Source organism: Acomys minous (assembly GCF_964271855.1).
Source record: "Acomys minous genome assembly, chromosome: 16".
NCBI classification, from domain to species: domain Eukaryota; kingdom Metazoa; phylum Chordata; class Mammalia; order Rodentia; family Muridae; genus Acomys; species Acomys minous.
The window spans coordinates 60,850,547-60,873,009 of NC_140498.1; the positions used below are offsets into that span (position 1 = coordinate 60,850,547).

The 22,463-nt window shown below is 42.9% G+C and overlaps 2 protein-coding genes across 7 annotated transcripts in view; one reads left to right on the top strand and one right to left on the bottom strand.

Annotated features, from left to right (window-relative positions):
• The window catches only part of LOC311587536 (uncharacterized protein), a 304,514-nt gene that overhangs the window by 128,277 nt on the left and 153,774 nt on the right, over nucleotides 1-22,463 (top strand). Inside the window, exon 2 of one of the 3 annotated variants that reach the window (XM_084764487.1) lies at nucleotides 20,008-20,115. The exons of the other annotated variants lie outside the window; for them this stretch is intronic. The gene's annotated coding sequence lies outside the window, so the exon portion shown is untranslated. The remainder of the gene's footprint in view (nucleotides 1-20,007; nucleotides 20,116-22,463) is intronic. 3 annotated transcript variants of the gene reach the window in all.
• LOC311587538 (uncharacterized protein) overlaps nucleotides 1-22,463 on the bottom strand; it is a 106,346-nt gene that overhangs the window by 50,985 nt on the left and 32,898 nt on the right. Inside the window, exon 1 of one of the 4 annotated variants that reach the window (XM_084764494.1) lies at nucleotides 7,088-7,292. The exons of the other annotated variants lie outside the window; for them this stretch is intronic. The gene's annotated coding sequence lies outside the window, so the exon portion shown is untranslated. Of the gene's footprint in view, nucleotides 1-7,087; nucleotides 7,293-22,463 lie in introns of those variants that run through there. 4 annotated transcript variants of the gene reach the window in all.

A 22,463-nucleotide genomic window follows, 5' to 3' on the forward strand; every position in this document is an offset into this window, starting at 1 on the left:
GGTTGAACTAGCTGGACCACAGTTGTGAGACATTCAAAAAATTTACTTTCAAAATACACAGAATGAGATCCACTCTACCAGTTGTGCTCATGTTGAGAACCTTGACTAATAAAACTGTGTTTTTCATCTGCCCACTGTGGAAGATGTGCTGGGTAGCAATAGTACTTTTGTTGTTGTTTGGTTTTTTGTTTGTTTTTCAACACAGGGCCTCTCTGTGTATCCTTGACTGTCCTGGACTCCCTTTGTAGACCAGACTGGCCTCGAACTCACAGCAATCTGTCTGCCTCTGCCCCCTAAGTGCTGGGATTAAAGGCGTTTGCTACCACTGCCCAGCAGCAATACTGTTTGTAAAAAGCATTATGCCCTGATCCATTTCTATTTAAGTATTTACTTGCCCTCAAGACTACACTTTTATAAATATTCATTTGCTAAGAGCTTAATTTGAATTTACCAGAAGAAAACACCTAAAGTAAAGGAACCATCATTGAGCTTTTGGCAAGAGAAAGACATGTCATTTTGTTTGTGGTCTGGTTCCTGGTAAAACTGCTTCCTCTCTCTGTACAAAAGCCTCTTAAGTAGCTTCCCTGGGCTCTCTCTAGTGGGAGTTGGCCATATCCTATTCTACCACATCTTCTCTGATTCATCACCTCTTCTTCCACCCAATCATATCACTATCAAGCCTGGGTGCTGCTTCCTTCTTTAAATTAACTTAACCTTCAATTAGGATTAAAGAACTATGTCACCATATATGGTTCTACTTTTTTTTACTAGATACTTGCTCTATACCAGCCTGGCCTTAAACTCAAATGTGTTTGCTTCTGTCTCCTGGATTACAGGCATGTTTTGTATTACAACTGGATCACACAGACGTAGAAGACCTTTGGATGTGATCTCTTGCCTGCTGGGTTATATAAGCCTAAGGAAGTCTTTGAATGTGATCTCTTACAAAAACAGCCAGGTTCTGAATTAACACTCTTCTGCAGAAGGGGGCATTCCTGGGAAAGGAAGGGTCCTTGGACTCTATGGGGGTGAATCTAGCTGAGACCCGTACCATCAGGTTCTAAGAGCCTGAAGTTGCCAACCTCTATAGCCTCGTGGGACTTCCAGTGGAGGGAGGGGGACACAAAACCACCCTTAAAGCCTTTGACTCAAAATTTATCTTGCCTACAAAAAGTATAAGGATGAAGATGGATTAGAGATTGAAGAAATGGCAAGCAAATAACTTGCTGCTCAACATAAGACCTACCCAAAGGAGAAAGAGCCAATCTCTGACACTACTAATGATACTTTGCTATGCTTGCAGACAGGTTTTTAGCATAAGTGTTTTCTGAGTCTTCCTCCAGCAGCTGATGGAAACAGATGCAGAGACCCAGAGCCAAACAATAGGCAGAGAGCAGAGAATTTGGGGGAAGGTTGGGAAGAAAGATAGTGGGATCCTGGGTAGTTGAGGACACCACAAGAAAACCTAAAGTCAACTATCTTGAGTCCATGGGGACTCACAGAAACTGAACCATAATCAAAGAGCATACATAGGTTGACTACACATAAATAGAAGATGTGCAGTTTGGTGAACATGTGGTACCCTAACAATGGAAATAGGAGCCATCTTCACTATGCTGTCTGCCTTTGGATTCCCTTTTCCCTATCTGGGCAGCCTCCTTAGACATCATTGGGAAAGGATGTTCTTAGTCGTGCTGCAACTTGAAATGCCAGGGGAGGTTGATAGCACTTGTGGGCCTCCCCTTCACTGAGGAAAAGGAGGGCTACTTGGGGAAAGGGGGAATGATGGTGGGACTGGGAGGAGAGGAGGGACAGGTCAGGCTGTAAAGTGATTTAATTAATTTGTTCATTAATGAGCAGCACAGTCTATAGTCATGGATGCTTGATAGCATGAGAAGGAACCTGAACAAATGGTTTCAAACTCAACGCAGAAGAAACAAAAACATAAAATGGCTTGAGTCTACAGCCACTCAAATCTCATCCCTAAAAAGACATCTAGGTAAACTCCTACTACAAAAGCTCCCCTAAGAGAGCCAGTTAAAAAAAAAAAAGAAGAAGAAGATAAGTATTTAAAGAAATGACACTAACTAGAGTCATTCTGATTTGACCAATTAAATTGTGATATAGGTCACTATTGACCCACAGTGCAAATGCATTTTAAACAACTTCAATGATCCTAACAGTCTGCAATAGCTCATCCACTATTTAGGAGTACAAAAACTCTTCTGACACTCCAGAAAATCTTTTGATAGCTATATTTTCTAAAATCTGGAAACAGGTTATACCTTTACAATATACAATGGAACAGAATAAACCTTCCCATTCCAATTGAGAGGAATGTACATATAGTGAAGCAAGATTGGATGGAGAAAAAAAAAAGAAAAAAAAACCCAGCAACTCAAACATCAAGTACCCTACCTTGTCTCAGATACATGGGGCTTCAATTTCACAGGGTGCAGATGGCACTATAACTGGAATTTCTCATTCATCACTCAGTTTTGTTACTTTAACTCAGTATATGCATCTCTCCATGATGTATTTCTCAGAGCTTAGGTATCTCAACATCTTATGGTCTCAAAATGCAATACGGGCTACATAGCCAAAGACTGGTGAAATGAAATCTCACAGTTTCCTTACTAGGGCACTGTATCTTTAAACATAAATAGCTAGAGCAATGTTGAACTGAAGTCACAGAGACAGAATACATGAACTTGAATTGTGCATCATTCTTGTTTTAAAAATCAGTACAGTGGGGGCTGGAAAGATGGCTCAGAGGTTAAGAACACTAGTTGTTCTTCCAAAGGTCCTGGGTTCAATTGGCAGAAACCACATGGTGGCTCACAACCATCTATGATGAGATATGGTGCCCTCTTCTGGCCTGCAGACAGAATACTGTATAAATAATAAATAATTAAAAAACAAAACAAAACAAAACACTACAACAATGGGTGATCCTGCCACCCTTGGTTTCTAAACTGAGATGAAATATGCCAGCCATGGACCAGAGTTGCAGCAGGTTTTATATGAAGTGCCTGCTTTGCAATCACTTTGCCTATACTTTCCATTCATTTAAGGTGTAGCAAGAATGGGTGTTGCCCATCTTAGGCTTCCAATGTAGAGTAGGGCTTTCTCTTTACTGGTGCTAAGCTCCTTGAAAATCCCTTCTTCTCTTTCAGGATTTGACTGCCATCTAAAACTACCTAGTTCTGTTTTTTCTCTAAACCCACAGACTGCATTTTCTTCTACCCCACTTGTTGTTTTTTTAGATGATTCTTTCACAGTCCAACATTGTGTAAGGTTAGAATAGAAACTCAACCTAGAAAAGTATAGCAAAAACTTTTCTGGGTTCCCTGGCTTGCTTGCTTACTTGAGCACTCTCTTATCTGCAGCCTGATCTCTTTTCCAACCCAGGCACACTTGCTAAGGAATACTGCAACCCTAGTGGAAGAGCCTCTCACATCACTCATCAATCAATATAATCTCTCACAGACATAGCAATCAGTCATTCTGATGAGGGCATGCCTCATCATTAACATTTTGTTTTGTTTTGTTTTGTTTCGAGACGGGGTTTCTCTGTGTTAGCCTTGGCTGTCCTGTACTCACTTTGTACACCAGGCTGGCCTCAAACTCACAGCAATCTGCCTGCCTCTGCCTTCGGAGTGCTGGGATTAAAGGCATGCACCACCACACCCGGCATCATTAACAGTTTTGCCTGCTTTAATTCGCTTATCTGCAGCTGAAAGCTTCTTTAGCCGAGAAGCCTGCTCGCTCTGGCCACTTGGGGTTCAGGAACAGCCCACACTGACCACGTGGGCACCAAACTCAGGTCAGAGAAAGTTTACTGACCATTTAACAAAGATTCACTGGTTGAGAACATACTATGGGTTTGAGAAAGGACACTGTGACCCAGACCATTCACAGAGTAATTAAAAAAGATAATCAGGAAGAATCAATTTTATTTCAGGTATATTGTGTCCTACCCAGGCAAGAAGAATTAATTCTATTCCTGCTACACTGTGCCTAGGTGGATAGACAAAGCATTTTATACTGATTTGATGGGATATAAGGTAGGGGATACTGGGGATGTGCTATTGCCCTACTCTTCTCCTGAGAAAGAAACAAAGCAGGGTAATATTGCTTAACTCCAACAGAACACACATTTATCTTTAACTCAAGCAGAACAAGCATTTATCATCTGTTGTCACTGACTCATGGTATTGTTTGGTGCTTCCTATTGGACTGGATTTCTGGTACCCTGCCAAGGAAGAATAGAATCTCCCACAAAGAACTGCTTCTAAACTAGTTCATACCCCTTTTTTCTATGACCCTTCTTTCTCCCCTACTTCTCGATGGTAGATTAAAAGGAAGATAAAAGGATTTAGGAACTCTAAGTAAAGTAGGTTTTGAAAAATCTAAACCTACAATAGAGTTGGCACTGGAGCTCACAGAGTAGCTCTAGTTGAACAAATCTCCCACCCTGTGAGTTCCCTGTCAGCAGCAACTACAACTGATGCTTTGGGTGCTGTTGCCTTGTCCATGGCTTCAGCTTCTCTTTTTCTCCAGGAGTGTGATTGCTCATCCCAGCACTGTGGAGATTTAGCCACAGCAGCTCTGCAGTCCTGGGGTGTTGCTGTCTGGAGGTGTGGAGAGGCCAACACCACAAGCTGAAGATCTGAGAACCCTTCTATTGGAACACAGGCAGGTGGCACACATGTGAGCAGAAGATGTAAAAAGGGGGCACCCAGGGAATGATGTAGGGGGATTCCAGGGCCAACACTTGAAACAGCCCTGCCTGGCTGCTGCAGATCCTCAGAAGGGGACCTGGAAACTTTCTGGCAAAGCATACATAGTTCGCTAAGAGTCCATGGCAGAGAAGGGTTTACCTGTTGCTTGATTGTACATGAATAACATGAATAGAAAAATGCTTCAGCTAACTGATATGAAAATGTTTACCACTGATCTGGTCTGTTTCCATTAACATGCATAAGTTAATCAATACTGGGAAATGACATCATCAATCACCTTTCCTCAATCGGGTCTTTCTTCATAGTATTGGTTCTTGCAGCTGATTGCCCTAAACATTAGTCTGTGAGCTAGTCATGGCCTGTCCTGCTTCACCCTGCACTGTAAACATAAACTGTGCATCCTGTTCTGTTCTGAAGACAGAAGCCTCGATCCACATGAAAATCTTTATTCCTGCTAATCGACTAAAATGAGTCATTTTAAAACTCTGCTGTGGTACACTCCTTTAATTAAAGAACTTAGGAAGTTTAGTCAAGAAGAAAGCAAGGCCATTTCTCTGGGAAACAGACAGCCATCAAGGCCCCCTTGAGTTAGCATAGCTTTATCAAAAAGACTTTTCTCCAAGACATTAGATGAAGCTGTGCTAGAATTAATAAGCCTTGTCACCCAGACATCATAATACAAACAAATAAAAAATTACTAATAAAAAATCTCAGTAATGATAGCTAAAACCTGTTTTGCATTCTATATGCTGCTGCCATTAAATTTCTTTAAATTTAGTCCCAGGTTATGTTTTGAACAATCTAAATATGAAATGGAAACAGCAAGCCTAGCCACTTAAGACATTTGCCAAGCAATGATAGTGACAGAAGTATTTCTTAAGGACATCAGTGCTTTCAAACATCAGTGACAGTGTGCTAACTGGAAGGTCCCAGGGGATGAAAAAGAAAGCAAAAATAGAAGATAGAAAGTACAAAAGCTGAGGTGAGGAGGTTTTGCACAAGCTATGTCTTATGTCTAGTAAGGTTTGTAAGAATTGCATCTTGTATTCCGATCACAGGGGGAAGTGAAATATAAGGGAGATGTTTATGACGTCAAGTGAAGCTTCATACAATGAGACAAACTCGAGAGGAGAGAGAGGATCTTACACCTAAATGTTAAATGCTAAGGGCAGAACTTATAGCAGATCCCACAGAAAATAAGGCTTTTCAAGGTTGGCATCCTTCCTAGAGCATTTCTATACACCAGCCCAAGCTCCAAAAGAACTGCCCAATTACAGTCCCATAGGAAGTTATTCAGTGGCCAGGTCCAGGAAGGCACTAGGGTCACATAGGACTCCAAAGCGGGCCGGATCTGGCCTTTGCTTATCACACACCCCCAGGGAGCCCCCAGCACACCAGCTCCTGCAGCTCACCCTTCTGATCCTCCCCATTGTGAGTGTTCAGTTGGCATCTGCAGTTACCCTGCCCCTCCCCTACATGCTCTGTTCAATCCCACTTCTTTCTCCAACCCTGCCCCCTGCAAGGAAATCCTCTGCACAATCTTAGCATTCCTTCAGATGCTCCAAGCCCCACCCCTGGGGCCAAGGCTTTCCTAGTACAGCAGGTGGTAGTTACTTTATCTTCCTTCACCTGCAATCCTTCCTTGCCATACTTGTATGGGGAGCTGGGGGAGGGGGCATTTCCTCTGCTATTGTATGCTGGGGCTACTGAACTAGCCTAAGAGTTTTAGTTCACCTGCAATCCTTGTTGCCATACTTGGGGGGCGGAGTGTGATTTCCTCTGGCCTTGTCCCCTGAGGCTACTGAACTAGCCCAGGAGTTTCAGTTCCCAAGTAAACTTGCCCTTTTATGTTCAATCTGGCTTACTTCACCTGTAGAGATAACCCATCAGTCAGGTGACCCTGAGCTCACCACTTGGTCATTTAGGACCTTGCCTGAGCTTCCCTCACAGCACTCAGCAGCAGTGCTCAAAGCACAGCACACAGACCCATTAAAGAAAGCTCAGCTAGAGAGCTGCACTTGTGCATGGCAGCCAGAAGAAAGAGCCTCATCTTCATATTGGCTGGTCTGCCTGGAGGCTCTGATTGGCCAGCTAGTCTCCAGTGACATGAGCACCTCCCTTAGAATTACAGTGTCCTGAAGGGACACAGCAAAAGAGTTCATGGCCCAAGCTTCCAGTCCAGGTCCATACATTTCCAGGTCTGCAGAGACTGGAATTTCAGAAGCACGTGTGCATATTCTCCAATTGCCTACTGGTCTGTCTTCCCACACAGCCCCACCACTCCAGTTAGCTCTCCACAGCAGCCTGCTCCTTCCATATCTGGGCAGTGACCCTCCACTTACCATGATGGGACTTTGGCAGTTGCTTGAGGTTCTCTCACAACACCCAGCAGCACAGGTCAGAGCACACCTCGAGGAACCATCCAAGTCTGCTCAGCCACACAGCTGACTCTTCAGCAAGACTCCCGGAAGAACCCGCCTCTGCATCTGACCTGGGGCGTGTCTCTGGATGGAGGCTCAGATTGGCCACTTCTTCTTGAGTGACATATACAACTCTCCAGATTGGCATGCTCTGTTAGGGGCACAGAATCATGGTTGCTGGCCCAAGCTTCCTACCCACGGCCAAACCTTTTCCAGAGCTGTAGAGACTTGCATTTCAGTAGCACTGATCTCCAATGGCCTCAACATCTGTCTTCCCAACTAACCCGGGGAGGACTCACTGCTTGTGCTTCCTCAGCACAGCCTCCTGCTCCTCCCCTCTTGTGGACAGTGACCCTGACCTCAACAAGTCACACACCCAGTAGCCACTTCCCCTGCTTCCTCCTCTATCTAGGTGGGTCACTTGAAGAGCCCATTTCTCAACTTGCAGTGAAGTTATCCATATGTCCCACTAGGAACGAGCAATGTTAGGAGACAAGATTTTAGTTTGTGTCTCCAGGCTGGGTACAGGCAAACTATTGCTTCTTTTTCCTGGTAGTTATGATACAACCCTGGGAAGAAAGCAGGAAACAGATGACAAACACTGGAAAACACTATTGTTAGCCTACACCTCTTCCCAGTGGGAAAGTGAAAAACAATTACACAGCAATGTTAGTCAAGGTTCTCTAGATCAATGGAACTGATAGAAGGAATCTCTCTTTCTATTTAGAAAGTGGATTTATTCAAATGTCTCACAAGCTGTTGTCCGACTAGTCTATGTCTGACTAACACTGGAAAGTTAAAGAATTCAGTAGTTGTTGAGTCCAATTGGCTGAATGCCTGAGATTTTCTTTAGTGTGTACCAGAATTGCCAAGAAGTAGGCCTTAATGCCAATAAGAAAATGAACTTGCTAGCCAGAGGCCGGACAATAAGATGAAGGGAAGACGCTATGTTCTTCATGCCCTTCATATATGTAGGCTGCAATGAGAAGCCATGGCCTAGATTAAAGGTGAATCTTATCCTCTCAAGAGATCTACAATAAAGAAGGGTTTTCCCACTTCAAAAGGTTGTAATTAAGAAAAATTCCCAGAGTGCTCAACCCTGGCTTTTAGTTAATTCTAGATGTAGGGAAAACAAGTATAGCCATCCTAACAGCTAAAACAGAAGAGCTGAAAAAGATTATTTCCCCTATGGCAGGCAAGGAGAGCATGAGATTTGTTTCTAATATAATGGCTTTCTTCAACAAAGGAAGCATTGGGATTTTACTTAAGGAATTTGGATATGTTCCAATGTAGTTTTGCCTATACCAAGGCATGCTAAATTAAATGCTGTTTTAATGTGGTCACAATGTAAAATCAGTGATATTTCAGGAATTCTTTTTTTTTTTTTAGACAGGGTCTCTCTGTGTAGCCTTGGCTGCCCTGGACTCGCTTTGTAGACCAGGCTGGCCTTGAACTCTTTGCAATCCGCCTGCCTCTGCCTCCCAAGTGCTGGGATTAAAGGCGTGTGCCACCACGCCCGGCTTCTTTAAGGAATTCTTACACAAAGTGATGCGTAGACATATGTAAATTATAAAAATTATCTACATAAATGCCTCTGGAAAGTTTATCTTATACAAGTTCCAAGCTGAAAACAAAGTACATGGCAGTTTGAAAGTATATTGCTCAGGAGGCAATGATACTGGGTAATCATCTTGTACGATCTAGCAGAGAGATGTTTCAATGCTACAAATCTCACTTACACAAAGAACAAATTTAGAAAACATCAAGAAAAACACATCTGTCAGTACTGTGGACACTGTTTGCAAGGAACACCTTTGCTGAGCAATTCAAACGTCACAATAAGGCTGCTTAAACCTCTAAGCAGACTGTCTCAGAGAAAAGTCAAAGCTGCCTCTATGCAGTACCGGTAGAATTTCATTTTAGCTTGCCCTGACTGTGGTCTTTCTCAGGCCTATGACATCACTAAAGAGATATCCACATTTTAAACTTTATTTTTCCTTTATGTTTGTGGGAGTTTTGTTTGAATGTGTCTGTATGCTATCGCAACAGGGGCCAGAAGAAGGCAGAAGATGCCTGGGATTGCAGTTACAGCAAAAGGTGTGGTTTTCCTCTTCCCTTAGAGGTGGGGGGCCAGAGGGCTGTTGGCCACCAGCCCACCAAGGCAGGAGGAGCAGAGGATGAGATGAAGGGTCTGCAAGCCTTAGAAAGAAAATTAAATAGACTTATAAACAGAAAAACACTCAGACACACGTGCACGAATTTAGACAAGACAGAAAGATCGATAAATGACATGAAGGAAAATTCTCAGACAGAGACAAAGGGATTGAAATAGCCCTAGAATGAGCTAAAACGAGAATAAGGAAAATTCTCAGACACAGACATAGGATTTTAATCAAGGACCTACCACACTTCTACACAATGAAGCTGAAAGTGGAAGCTCAAGGTTGTTAGAAACCCAACCTTAGTTTATCCAGTTACTATACAAGTCCTAACAGGAGGTGATAGGCACCTCCAAGATTATAATAAAGTTAAACAGCCTACTATGGACATATTATAATTGAGGAGATTTAAGAAAGTGCTTGTGTCCTGTAGTGTGCATCCATCTTTTTGTTGTAAGGTGCTTAACCAGCTTAAACACAATAGCCCCTCCAATGAGGATTACTTTAGTTCCTGTCATAAATCTAGCTCTTCTGTCAACACCAGCTCTTAGCCTATCAGAAGCTCTTTAAATCCAAGTTCCCATTTGGATTGTAAGATGAAATTAAGTTCAAGTTCTAAGGCCCTATAGGACTGAAACCAGGAAGATTCAATGCTTGCTGCTTAGAATAAAACAATACATGATATAAACGAATGTTCTGCTTAGGGTAAAGATAAATAATGTTCTATTAGAATCAAGACCACAACATCCTGCTATATTCTTTACTCCTGGTGATCTGGAAAGGTCCCAAGAGCTCCACTGCCACAAATCCTACTCAATCAGGTTGAAATGCTTTGTCTAGCTGGCTGGTTACATTGTTCTCAGAACAAAATGGATTCCTCTTGTGCTTAGCCAAACAAAATGATGTAATGATGCTCTTCCCCTTGCTTCCCACCTGGTTACCTGGTCTTTCCCTGGTTACAGTTTTCATATAAGAAAACCCTGTCTTAGAAACACACCGTCATCACAGTTTGGCTCTGGAGACCACTGTGGCCCTGTCCAGGCAGTAATTGTTCACCGTTCAAATGAACTTCAATCAATCTGAGTCTGGCATTTGAATGGTTAGTGTATGGCTGTTCCTGAACCCTAACACTCCGAGAAGATTGCTTCTAAATTCATAGGCGACTCAGAACAGCATTATCCCTCAAGACTGGAAAGAGTTGGCGGCAGCAGTATTAGAACAGGGTCAGGAGTTACAGTGGCAATCATGTTGGAAAGTGCAAGTGAAGGCATAGAACATCAAAATCAGGGGAGGGTATTGATAGGAGCAGTTCCTAGGTGAAGATCAATATGCTGATTTACAAGGACAGCTTGAATTTGATGGTCACAATTTGGCACTATGTTGTCTGCCAGTTTAAATGCTTGAGATAAGGGTAAAGAATCAGGAAAGACATCTGAAACATTTACTAAAGTAATTCAAGGCCATAACGAATCCTTTATGGTTTTTTTTCATAGATTAATTTCAGGTTTAAATAGAATAGCATCAGAATTGGAAGTCAGAAAAATATTAACTGAATCTTTTGCTGTAGAAAATGCTAATTCAGAATGCAAAGGACTTATTAGAGCTTTAAATGCAAGATGAGAACCAATCAAGAACTGGGTTGGGGATACAGCTGTTACTGGATCTCATGTTTATGATGCTAATGTTATAGAAGTGATTTCTCAAAATCCTAAGATAAAAAGGAAATGGAAGATATTTTAGTTATGAGAAGGAAACCCTTTTGAAAAGGGACCGTAGGGAAGGCATTTCTAGAAACAATGGTTTGGTTTTCCTAGAGGTAATCTAAAAAGTAGACACCAGCCTTCTGGATTTTGCTGAATGTGTGGCAGAAGCTGGCATTTGGCTAATGAGTGCAGATCAGCAAGGCATAGGCTATGTAATCCTTTGACATCAGAAAACACCCAAAGAGGCTTCCTGCAGGCCATGATATCAAATTTGATTCCATCTTTCCCTGTCAGCATAGGAGAAACTCATAAACAGAGCAATTAAACCACTTAATGCCTATTGTTAAAAACTACACTGCTCTGGATGTATGTAATAAGGACAGAACAGATTCAATATATAAAACAAAAATTCAAGACCACAAAATAAATATATTGGCAAACTGCTATAATGATCAGAGACCTAAGCTAAACATAATAATAAATGGCATTGGAATTAAAGAGTTAGGCTAATGGTCTGGACATTGTGAATGTAATTTTTTTTTTTTTACCAGAGAGTATACATAGTTTATTGATGGTAGGGAAAAAGTCTTTCTTTACATAAAAAAGGTGAAATGTTGCAGGATATTTGATCCCATTGTGTACCCTGAGATTGTGAACTCTAAAAATGTGTCTTTTGTTTGGTGTGGTTCAGCCCAACACACACATTTAACTCAAGAATGTTCTATTTATAGTAAGCAATTGATTTTGGTGCCTCAGCCTTAGCACATGCCTTTAATCCAAGAGCTTTCTGTACACAAGATTTAATAGTTATCCCTAGGTCAAGAGACTAAGCAAGTATCCAGCAGATAGTGATTAACAGAAAGGAGGGACTCTGAGTTGAGGGGTATTTAAGACCTTGTGGGGAAGAAAAAGGAGAAGGAGAAGACCAAAAGAAGAAGAAGAAGAAGAAGAAGAAGAAGAAGAAGAAGAAGAAGAAGAAGAAGAAGAAGAAGAAGAAGAAGAAGAAGCTTCTTGACTTTTTGGTTCTTTGGCTTTTAGCTTCCGGCTTTTTCTTCCCAGGCTGTAGGGTGAACTAGCATGCCTTTTCCCTGTGTGATGTGGGCTGAGTTGGAAAGTCAGCTGGGTGTTTTCTCTCCTTCCCTGTGCTACCCTATTTTCACTCCTTTATCTGGCTTGAGTCTTATTGGAAAAGTCAAAGAATTGGGATTTTCTGTTTGTTAGAACAAGAATGTGGCATATGGTAAATCTGCAGCATCAATTGATTATAATCCAAAGAAAATTCCCAGAAAATCATAAAAGGAAACCACATTCCAAAGTTATACGCAAACTGGAAATACTCAGAATGCTGAATAGATTTATGAAACTATAATACAACCTTTATGTAATCTGACCGCACTAAAAAAGTTTGGTGCTAGAATATACTTTGATATCACAAGAAATTAGAATAATCAAGAATGTGTACAATAGCTATGAAAGAGTAAAGGGGATGGAGAGAAAAAGCCTAAAACAAAAGCAGAAACATACAGAAAAGTTTTTGACAAAAGACCTAAGGAAACACATGCAGGAAAAGTTTGTACTTGACTGATATTACACATTTACTTATGATTCTATGTGTATAAATTTTAAATAAACGGAGTCACAACTCACACAAAATTAACTAAAAGTGAACCTTAACCTGTTATGTTTTGGACTTTCCATTTCTTACAAACAGGCCTCATATTCTGGAGTTCTCTCTCTGCACAGGAAGTAATTTGTTGCTGAGGTTCTGCATCCCATCATGCCTCCTCATGGGTCCACGAAAAGCCAGCCACACTGATGTTCAAACCCAAAACAATGTAGAAGAAAAATTTAATCTCTGTTTCCTTCCACGTGGATTATAGCAATGGATATGAAATCTCCCCTATCCACTTCGCCCAAAACCATCCAGACCTGAGAAACATCTGCACTTCAGAAACTCCTCTCTCCCCTGGAATTGAATTTCTCTGGATCATACCAGGCTGGCTGGTAGTAGCAGAAAGTTTAGAATATTCTAAGTATGTATTGCTGTAGGATGATCTCCATCACCACTTTCTATCAGTTTCCAAACTATTTTGTAACATGTAAAGTACAAACCTGAAACTGGAATGCAGAAATCTGAACCTTTAGAACATAGACCTTTAGTTTTCAAAGTTTCCTCCCATCACACATCAACATTAATGGCTGTGTGTGTACTCTGGACAGTGACATTACAAGGATCCCCACCTCCCATACACAGGCCTGCAGAGCCTCCTACTCCCCAGGAAATCTGGACCAAGGAAGGCTCATAGGTCAATGTCATTTTCACAGGTCACAACATGAACCAACAGAAACACCATTGCTCACTGTCCATCCCAATCCCAGAGGCTCTGACAATTCAGCATCCCGACTAGAGGACATTGATGAACTGGTTTATTTTTCCTTCTCACAGATCAGTCAAGGCCCAGCTAGGAAAGAGTTGCAGGCCTGTCTTTCCAGCACTTGGCAGGAGAGGCAAGATAATGTGTGTTTAAATTAATTAAAAATTACGTAGCACCAGGCAAGATTGAGCTACATGATACATTGTTCTAAACAGAAATAAGGAAACCAATAGCAGTTGAGAAAACAGAAACGAAATTTTTTTGTTTTTGTTTTTGGTTTTGTTTTTTTGCTTTTTTTGTTTTTGTTTGTTTTTTGAGACAGGGTCTCTCTGTGTAGCCTTGGCTGCCCTGGACTCGCTTTGCAGAGCAGGCTGGCCTCAAACTCACAGAGATCCACCTGCCTCTGCCTCCCAAGTGCTGGGATTAAAGGCGGGGGCCACCATGCCTGGCTCTGAAACGGAATTCTTAATGATAGAGAACAGAGCAATTAGATAATACTCCAGTAATGCATTAAATAAAATGAAATTTTAAAAATGATCCCAAAAATTGAGTTGCTTCTTAAAAGATAAAAACAATTTATTAGATTTATATTTTAAAATTTTAACTATATTGTCTGTGAAAATAATTTCTTTCTTAGTTACAGTTTCATCGCTGTGAAGAAGCACCATGAACAAGGCAACTCTTATGTAAAAAGTAACATTTAATTGAGGTTTGTTTTTTTTTTTATGGTGTTAGACTTTTAGTCCATTACCAACATAGTAGGAAGCACAGCAGTGTCCAGGCAGACATGGTACTGGAGGAGCTGTACAGTATATAACTAGATGCACAGGGAGCCAGGAGGGGACTCCACAGTAGGTAGAAACTGAGGTTTTTGGTTTGCTTTTTGTTTTTTGGTTTGTTTGTTTGTTTGTTTGTTTGTTTGTTTCAAGGCAGGGGTTCTGTGTATAGCCTTGGCTGTCCTGGACTCACTCTGTAGGCCAGGCTGGCCTTGAACTCACAGACATCCACCTGCCACTGCCTACCAGGTGCTGGGATTAAAGGCGTGTGCCACCACACCCGGCAGAATCCGATTTTAGAGATCCTACAAGGCCACACCTCACAATACTCACTTTTCAGAATTTTAGCTGCAGCAGCTGATTGCCTACCCCATTTACCCTTGTGGAATAGATAATACATTATTCCTGATAATCTGATCTGAAGGCAGAAAAACCATGCTCCTTATGGAGATTCTTTTCCTCTGACTGCAATGGATAGTTGACTACAGGACTCAAATGGTTAATTTTGTTTTTAAATATTTATTGATTGATTATGTATACAGTGCTCTGCCTCCATGTACACCTGCAGGCCAGCAGAGGGCATCAGATCACATTATAGATGGTTGTAAACCACCATGTGGTTGCTGGGATTTGAACTTATGACTCTGAAAGAGCAGTCAGCGCTCTTAACCACTGAGCCATCTCTCCAGCCCCTTTTTTTAGTTTTTCGAGTCAGGGTCTCTCTGTGTAGCCTGGGCTGTTCTGGACTCACTTTGTAGACCAGGCTGGCCTCGAACTCACAACGATCCACCTGCCTCTGCCTCCGGAGTGCTGGGATTAAAGGCGTGTGCCACCACCGCCCAGCTCAAATGGATAATTTTAAAATGTTGTCATGTTACAGTTTTTTGTTTGTTTGTTTGTGTTTGTTTTTGTTTTTGTTTTTGTTTTTGTTTTTTCAAAACAAGCTTTCTCTATGTAGCCTTGGCTGTCCTGTACTCCCTTTGTAGACCAGGCTGGCCTCGAACTCACAGCAATCTGCCTGCCTTTGCCTCCCGTGTGCTGGGATTACAGGCATGTGCCACCACCACCCGGCTCATGATACAGTCTTTAAATTTAAGGATTTACATCGTTTAACCAAGGGGACAGCAAGGTCACTGCCACGGAGGGCAACAGACTAGGAAAGAAACAACATGAGTAAACATTATTTCAGAAACATTTTTCTACAAAGCTAGAGGTGCAGATGTTCTAGAATTAACAAGCCTTCATAGGGAGAAATCACTATATCTATTTAGGAGATTAAGAAAAAAACTTCTTTAATGATAGTGTGAAATCATATCTTGCTATTGCAAAAAAAGAAACCAGACTAGAAGAGATGTTGCATTTCACATATGCTGTCATTGTTAGATGTTTTTTAGGATGGGGTTCTAGATTATGCTTTGAACAATTTAATACAGACAGGAGTCTGCAAGGCTAGCCAATTAAGCAGATGGAAGATTTACACAGAAAGATATTCCTAGACTTGTTTCTTAAGTACAATGTAGACATAGCAGGTCATTTTTCAGGGACAGTGTTCTGACATGGAAGTACCAGAAGAGCAGACAGTAGAAAAGATAAAAAGCTGCCAATGACCTGTTTTCACAACTATGAAGTACAGACAACATAAATACAAAAAAGCATCAAGAAACCATCACCTATCTGCACTGTGGACTCTGCTCTTAGATTAATGCCTATGCTGAGCTACTTTAACGTCAGAAAAAAGTGGCTAATGTCTCTGAGCAGACTGACTAAAATGAAGGACACATTGGCTTTCATAGAGGATCAGAAAGAGTTCATCTTAACTAGCCCTAGCTGCTCTGACTGAGGCCTATGACATCACTGTAGAGAATTCCATTCCTTCTTTTTTATTTTATGATTACAGGTGTTTGCCTGTATATATTTGTACACAGTGCCTACAAAGGCCAAGAAGATTCCAGATCTCATGGGGCAGAAGTTATAGCAGATTGTTAGCTACCATAGAGCATCTGGGAAATTCATAAAGCATCCTCATTACTATCTGTTGCTCTAATCCCAGGCATTCTGACATCATCGCCTGGCCTCCCTGGCCACCAGGCATGATAGGGGTACAAAGACATGCATTCTGGCAAAACAGGACTCTAATTAGGATTAACTGGTATGGGGAGAGATTGGTACAAGGTTTGGCTACAAAATTTATACTGAGGCTCCATAGCCCAGGGCTACATGACTTCATGACTTTCATCAAATCCACAAATCTTATTCTTGGTGTTTTTGTTTGTTTGTGGAATTTTTTTGTTTTTGCTTTTGTTTTTGTTTTTTTGAGACAGGGTTTCTCTGTGTAGCATTGGCTGTCATGGACTCACTTTATAGACCAGGCCGGCCTCTAACTCACAGCAATTGGCCTGCCTCTGCCTCAGGATTGCTGGGATTAAAGGCATGCTCTACCACACCTGGCCACACCTCCCATTCTTTCTGATCCTCACATAACCAAGGTGTCAAATTCCAGGATATGAATTGGCCTCCAAAGTGCTGGGGTTACTGGCATGTTATCTGAAACTTGTATAATTAAAAAGCACCTGGTTGCCTGTGTGTCACAGCAGGGAAGCAGCATGATTGCTAGTCTGTCACCTGAGACATTACCTTGAACATCATGCTGGGCTCATTCCTGGTCCTTGCTGGTTCCCGATCTCCTCTAAGAGCCCTCTGCTCAGCAGAGACCCACTGACTCTTCTCTCCTTGCTGGGGAAGGCGCCCTCATCCCCACCCCTCCCTCCCTTCACACCTCCACTCCATCCTCTACCCCAGCCCCACCCCCAGCCCTAGCACAACTATGGGTTTTTGTTTTCTTTTTAATCCCCTTTCCACTGAGGATGATGTGTTGATTAACTGTAGTGCTCCAAAATAATTATCTCTTCCTATATATATATATATTTTTTTAAAAGATTTATTTGTTTAAGTATACAGTGTTTCACTTTCATGTACACCTGCCCACCAGAAGAGGGTGCCAGCTCTCCCCGTAGATGACTGTGAGCCACCATACGGTTGGTGGGAATTGAACTCAAGACCTTTGGAAGAGCAGGCAGCACTCTTAAGCACAGAGCCATCTCTCCAGCCCCTCTAAAATGATTATCATCCCTTTCCTGCTTTCCTCCAAGGTTTGTTTCATATCTATCAGGTGAAAGGTAGCTGCAGTTTCCCTGAACATAGCATGAAGCCACAAAACAAAAATGTTGTTTCCTAAACTTTCTTTAATTGAGAATCTTTTGTGTACCTTTTCACTTGTGGGTCAGACTGATAACTCCACTCGAATTTGAGCACTGGGCTTTGCAAGCTGTGCACGCTGATTCTAGGAAGAAGAAGGGAAGGGCCTGAGGGTTTTCCTGGGACCTCAGGCAAGCTCAGAAGTTGGGACCTGGTGAGCTCAAGGGCAAAGGGGGAGGGGCCAGCATCTGAGCTCAGGAGGCCTGAGAGGCTGGTTCTGCCCTGGGGTGAGTGCACAGGTGGAAATGCAGGCTCTTGGAGAACAGGTAGGAGTGCTACTGAAATGCAGATCTCTCCACTTAAGAAAAAAGACTGGTCCTGCAATGGAAGCCTGCTCCAGGAATTACTGTGCTGTGTCCCTTCAGCACACTCTAGCCATAGGGAAGTGCTCTTGTCACTCAAGACTCAGTGGCCAATCAGGGACTCCAGGAAAGAGAGAAAGAGTGTTTTTCTGGGTGCCATGCTGTAAGTTCCTCTCTGTACTGGAGCAGACTTGAGTGGCCATGTAAGCTATCCTCTGAGTGTTTTTGTTGGGTGATGTGAGGAGAGCTCAGGCAAGGTCAGAAGACACAATATGGTAAGTGCAGAGTCACTGCTCACAGTAGGAGGAACAGACAGCTGAGCAGAGGAAACTGGTGTAGTGGGTCTTCCCTGGGGCTGCGAGATAAGCAGCAGCAGATGTGGCCACCTGTGAGGTCCTTTTCGTTCTTAGTAATTTTCTGGACTTGGTGATGGTCTCTGACTACCTGCACTGTGTGGATTACATCTACACAAAGCATTGGGAGCAGGGGCTTGTGAGTAGAAACATCCTTGGCAGGATTACAAACTCAGACCCCTAGTTTCTCTAACTTCTCTAAAAATCTCTTCTTAGCATGTAACATTTAGGTCTAAGATATATTTGGAAGCCCGGCATTATGGCACATGCCCGGAATCCCCGCACTCAGGAGGCAGGTGGCTCGCTGTGAGTTTAAGGCCATCCTGGTCTGCAATGTGAGTCCATGGCAGCCAAGGACAACAGAGAAAAACAATGCCTTGCCCCTATGTGCAATGTTAGCTGCTGAGATCTTTAACCTGACACAAACAGCTACAAACAATGGCCCCTTAATTGAAATTGTAATAGTCACTGGCTCATGCTAACCTAACCAACCTGGAACTACACATCAATCATCTTTTATTCACATGCATGAATTAATAAAGCTGGCAAGTTACAAATTCACACACCCTGCTAGAATCAGGTCCTTCTTCACAATGAGGACTTCTGCCTGTAGCTGAGTCTCAAAACTTAGTCTGTGCTCTAGCTACTGTCGACCACGTTTCACTGGGCATTTACTGCAGACCTTCTGGTCTGCTCTGAAAGCAGAAGCTGTGCTGCATATGTTACTGAAATGGTCAGTTCATTACCTTACTCACATGAGGAATTTTGTGTGTTTCTTTCTTTCTTTGTCTTATTTTTCAAGGCTGTGTTTATCTATGTAGCCTTTGGCTGTCCTGAACTCACTTTGGAGACCATGCTGGCCTCGAACTCACAGTGATCCCCTGCCCCTGCCTCCTGAGCATTGGGATGAAAGGTGTGTGCCATGACTGCCAGGCCCCTACTGGGCTGCCACTGAGCTCACCAGGTCACAACTGCTGAACCTGTCTGTTCTCCCTTCAAAATGTTCAGGCACTTCCCTTCTTCCTGGAATCAGGGTACATAGCTTGCAAAGCCTATCCTTCAACTTGGAGTGGAGTATTCAATCTCTGCCACAACTGAAAGGGGACCCAAATAGTCAAAATTAAGGAAACAGTTTACTTAACAAAAGTTTTGCTTTTGTGGCTTCATGCTGTGCACAGCTACCTTTCACATGATAGATATGAAAAAAACCTGGGACCAAAGAAAGATTCCTTCTATCAGTTCCATTCACCTAGAGAACCTTGACTAGCATAGCTGTGCAATTGTTTTTCACTTTCCCACTCGGGAAGAGTTGTAGGCTAACAACAGTGTTTCCCAGTGTTTGTCATCAGTTTCCTGCTCTTCTCCCAGGGTTGTCTCATAACCCCCTGCTAAAAAGAAACAGTAGTTTGCTTGTACCCAGCCTGAAGACACAAAACTAAAGTCTTGTCGCCTAACATTGCTCTTTCCTAGTGGGACATATGGATAACTCTACTGCAAGTTGAGAAATGGGCTCTTCAAGTTACCCACCTAGAGGCCGGGCGTGGTGGCTCACGCCTTTAATCCCAGCACTTGGGAGGCAGAGGCGGGCGGATCGCTGTGTGTTTGAGGCCAGCCTGGTCGAAAAAGTGAGTCCAGGACAGCCCAGGCTAACACAGAGAGACCTTGTCTGGAAAAACAACAACAACAAAAAGTTACCTACCTAGATAGAGGAGGAAGCAGGGGAAGTGGCTACTGTGTGTGTGACTTGTTGAGGTCAGGGTCACTGTCCACAGAGGGTAGGAGCAGGAGGCTGTGCTGAGGAAGCACAAGCAGTGAGTCCTCCCCGGGTTAGTTGGGAAAACAGATGTTGAGGCCATTGGAGAACAGTGCTACTGAAATGCAAGTCTCTATAGCTCTGGAAAACGGGAATCTTGCTGAAGAGTCAGCTTTGTAGCTGTTCAGGCTTAGGTGTTTCCCTGTGGTGTGCTCTGGCCTCTGCTGCTGGTTGTTGTGAGGGAAGCTCAAGCAAGTTCTGCAGTCCCGACTTGGTAAGTGGAGAGTGACTGCCCAGATCTGGAAGGAGCAGGCTGCTGTGGAGAGGTAGCTGGAGTGGTGGGGCTGTGTGGGAAGAGAGACCAGTAGGCTATTGGAGAATATGTACACATGCTACTGAAATGCCAGTATCTGTAGATCTGGAAATGTATGGCCCTCGACAGGAAGCCTGGGCCATGAATTATTGTGCTGTGTCCCTTCAGGACACTGTAATTCTAAGGGGGGTGCTCATGTCACTCGAGTCTAGATGGGAAATAAGCCGCCAGGTGGACCAGCCAGTGTGAAGATGAGACACTTTCTTCTGGCTGCCATGCATAGGTGCAGCTCTTTAGCTGAGCTTTCTTTAATGGTTCTGTGTGATGTGCTTTGAGCACAGCACCTGAGTGCTGTGAGGGAAGCTCAAGCAAGGTCCAAAATGACAACCTGGTGAGCTCAGGATCACTGTGGGATGATGGGTTATCTCCACAGGTGAAATAAGCCAGTGGAAGCCAGATAGAATGTAAAAATGGCAAGTTTACTTGGGAACTGAAATCCCTGGGCTAGTTCAGTAGCCTCAGGGGACAAAGCCAGAAGAAATGGCACCCCACTACCCAGGTATGGCAACAAGGATTGCAGGTGAAGGAAGATGAAGTATCTGCCACCTGCTGTACTAGGGAAGCCCTTTGCCCCAGGGGTGGGGCTTGGAGCATCTCAAGGAATGCTAAGAATGTGCAGAGGCTTTCCTTGCAGGGGGTAGGGTTGGAGAAAGAAGTGGGATGTAATAGAGCATGTAGGGGAAGGGGAGGGCAACTGCAGATGCCACTTAGCTGCAGGAGCTGGTGTAGTGGGTCCTCCCTGGGGCTGTGTGATAAGCAGAGGCCAGATGCAGCCAGCTTTGGGGTCCTATGTGACCCTAGTCCCTTCCTGAACCTGGACCTAGACCTGGCCACTGAATAACTTCCTATGGGGCTACATTTGGGCAATTCTTTTGGAGCTTGGGCTGCTGTATAGAATTGTTCTAGGAAGGATGCCAACGTTGGAAAGCCTTATATTCTGTAGGATGTGCTACAAGTTCTGCCCTTAGCATTTAACGTTTAGGTGTAAGATCCTCTCTCTCCTCTCGAGTTTGTCTCATTGTATGAAAGCTTCACTTGACGTCATAAACATCTCCCTTTCATTTCATTACCCCCTGTGAGCGGTATACAAGATGCAATTCTTACAAACCTTACTAGACATAAGACATAGCTTGTGCAAAACTTCCTGACCTCAGCTTTTGTACTTTCTATCATCTACTTTTCCTTTCTTTTTCATCCTCTGCGACCTTCCACTTAGGAATTTGTAACTGATGTTTGAAAGCACTAGTGTCCTTAAGAAATACTTCTGTCACTATCATTGCTGGGTAAATGTCTTAAGTGGGTAGGCTTGCTGTGTCCAGTCCACATTTAAATTGTTCAAAACATAACCTGGGGACTAAATTTAAAGACATCTAATGGCAGCAGCATGTCGAATGAAAATCTGTTTTGAGCTGTCATTACAGAGATTTTTTTATTAGTAATTATTTATTTGTTTGTATTATAATGTCTGTGTGACAAGGCATATTAATTCTAGCACAACTGCATCTAAAGTCTTGGAGAAAAGTCTTTCCAATAAAGCTATGTTAACTCAGGGGGGCCTTGACGGCTGTCTGTTTCCCAGAGAAATGGCCTTGCTTTCTTCTTGACTAAACTTCCGAAGTTCTTTAATTAAAGGAGTGTACCCCAGCAGAGTTTTAAAATAACTCATTTTAGTCAATTTGTGAACTGTCCATTTCCATATCAGCAATAAATATTTACATGTGGATCATGACTTCTGTCTTCAAAATAGAACAGGATGCACAGTTTATGTTTACACTGCAGGGTGAAGCAGGACAGGCCATAATTAGCTCAGAGACTAATGTTTAAGGCAGTCAGCTGCAAGAGCTGAAGAAAGACCTGATTGGGGTAAGGTGAGTGATGATGTCATCTCCCAGCATGTGTTAACTCATGCCTGTGAATGGAAACAGATCAGATCAGTGGGTAAACATTTTCATATCAGTTAGCTGAAGCAGTTTTCTATTCATATTATTCATGCAGAATCAAGCAACAGGTAAACCCTTCTCTGCCATGAACTCTTTTTGTGAACTATGTATACTTTGCAAGAAAGTTTCCAGGTCCCCTTCTGAGGATCTCCAGCAGCCAGGCTGGGCTGTTTCAAGTGTTGGCCCTGGAATCCCCCTACATCATTCCCTGGGTGCCCCCTTTTTACATCTTCTGCTCACCTGGGTGCCAACTACATGTGTTCCATGAGAAGGGTTCTCAGATGTTCAGCTTGTGGTGTTGGCCTCTCC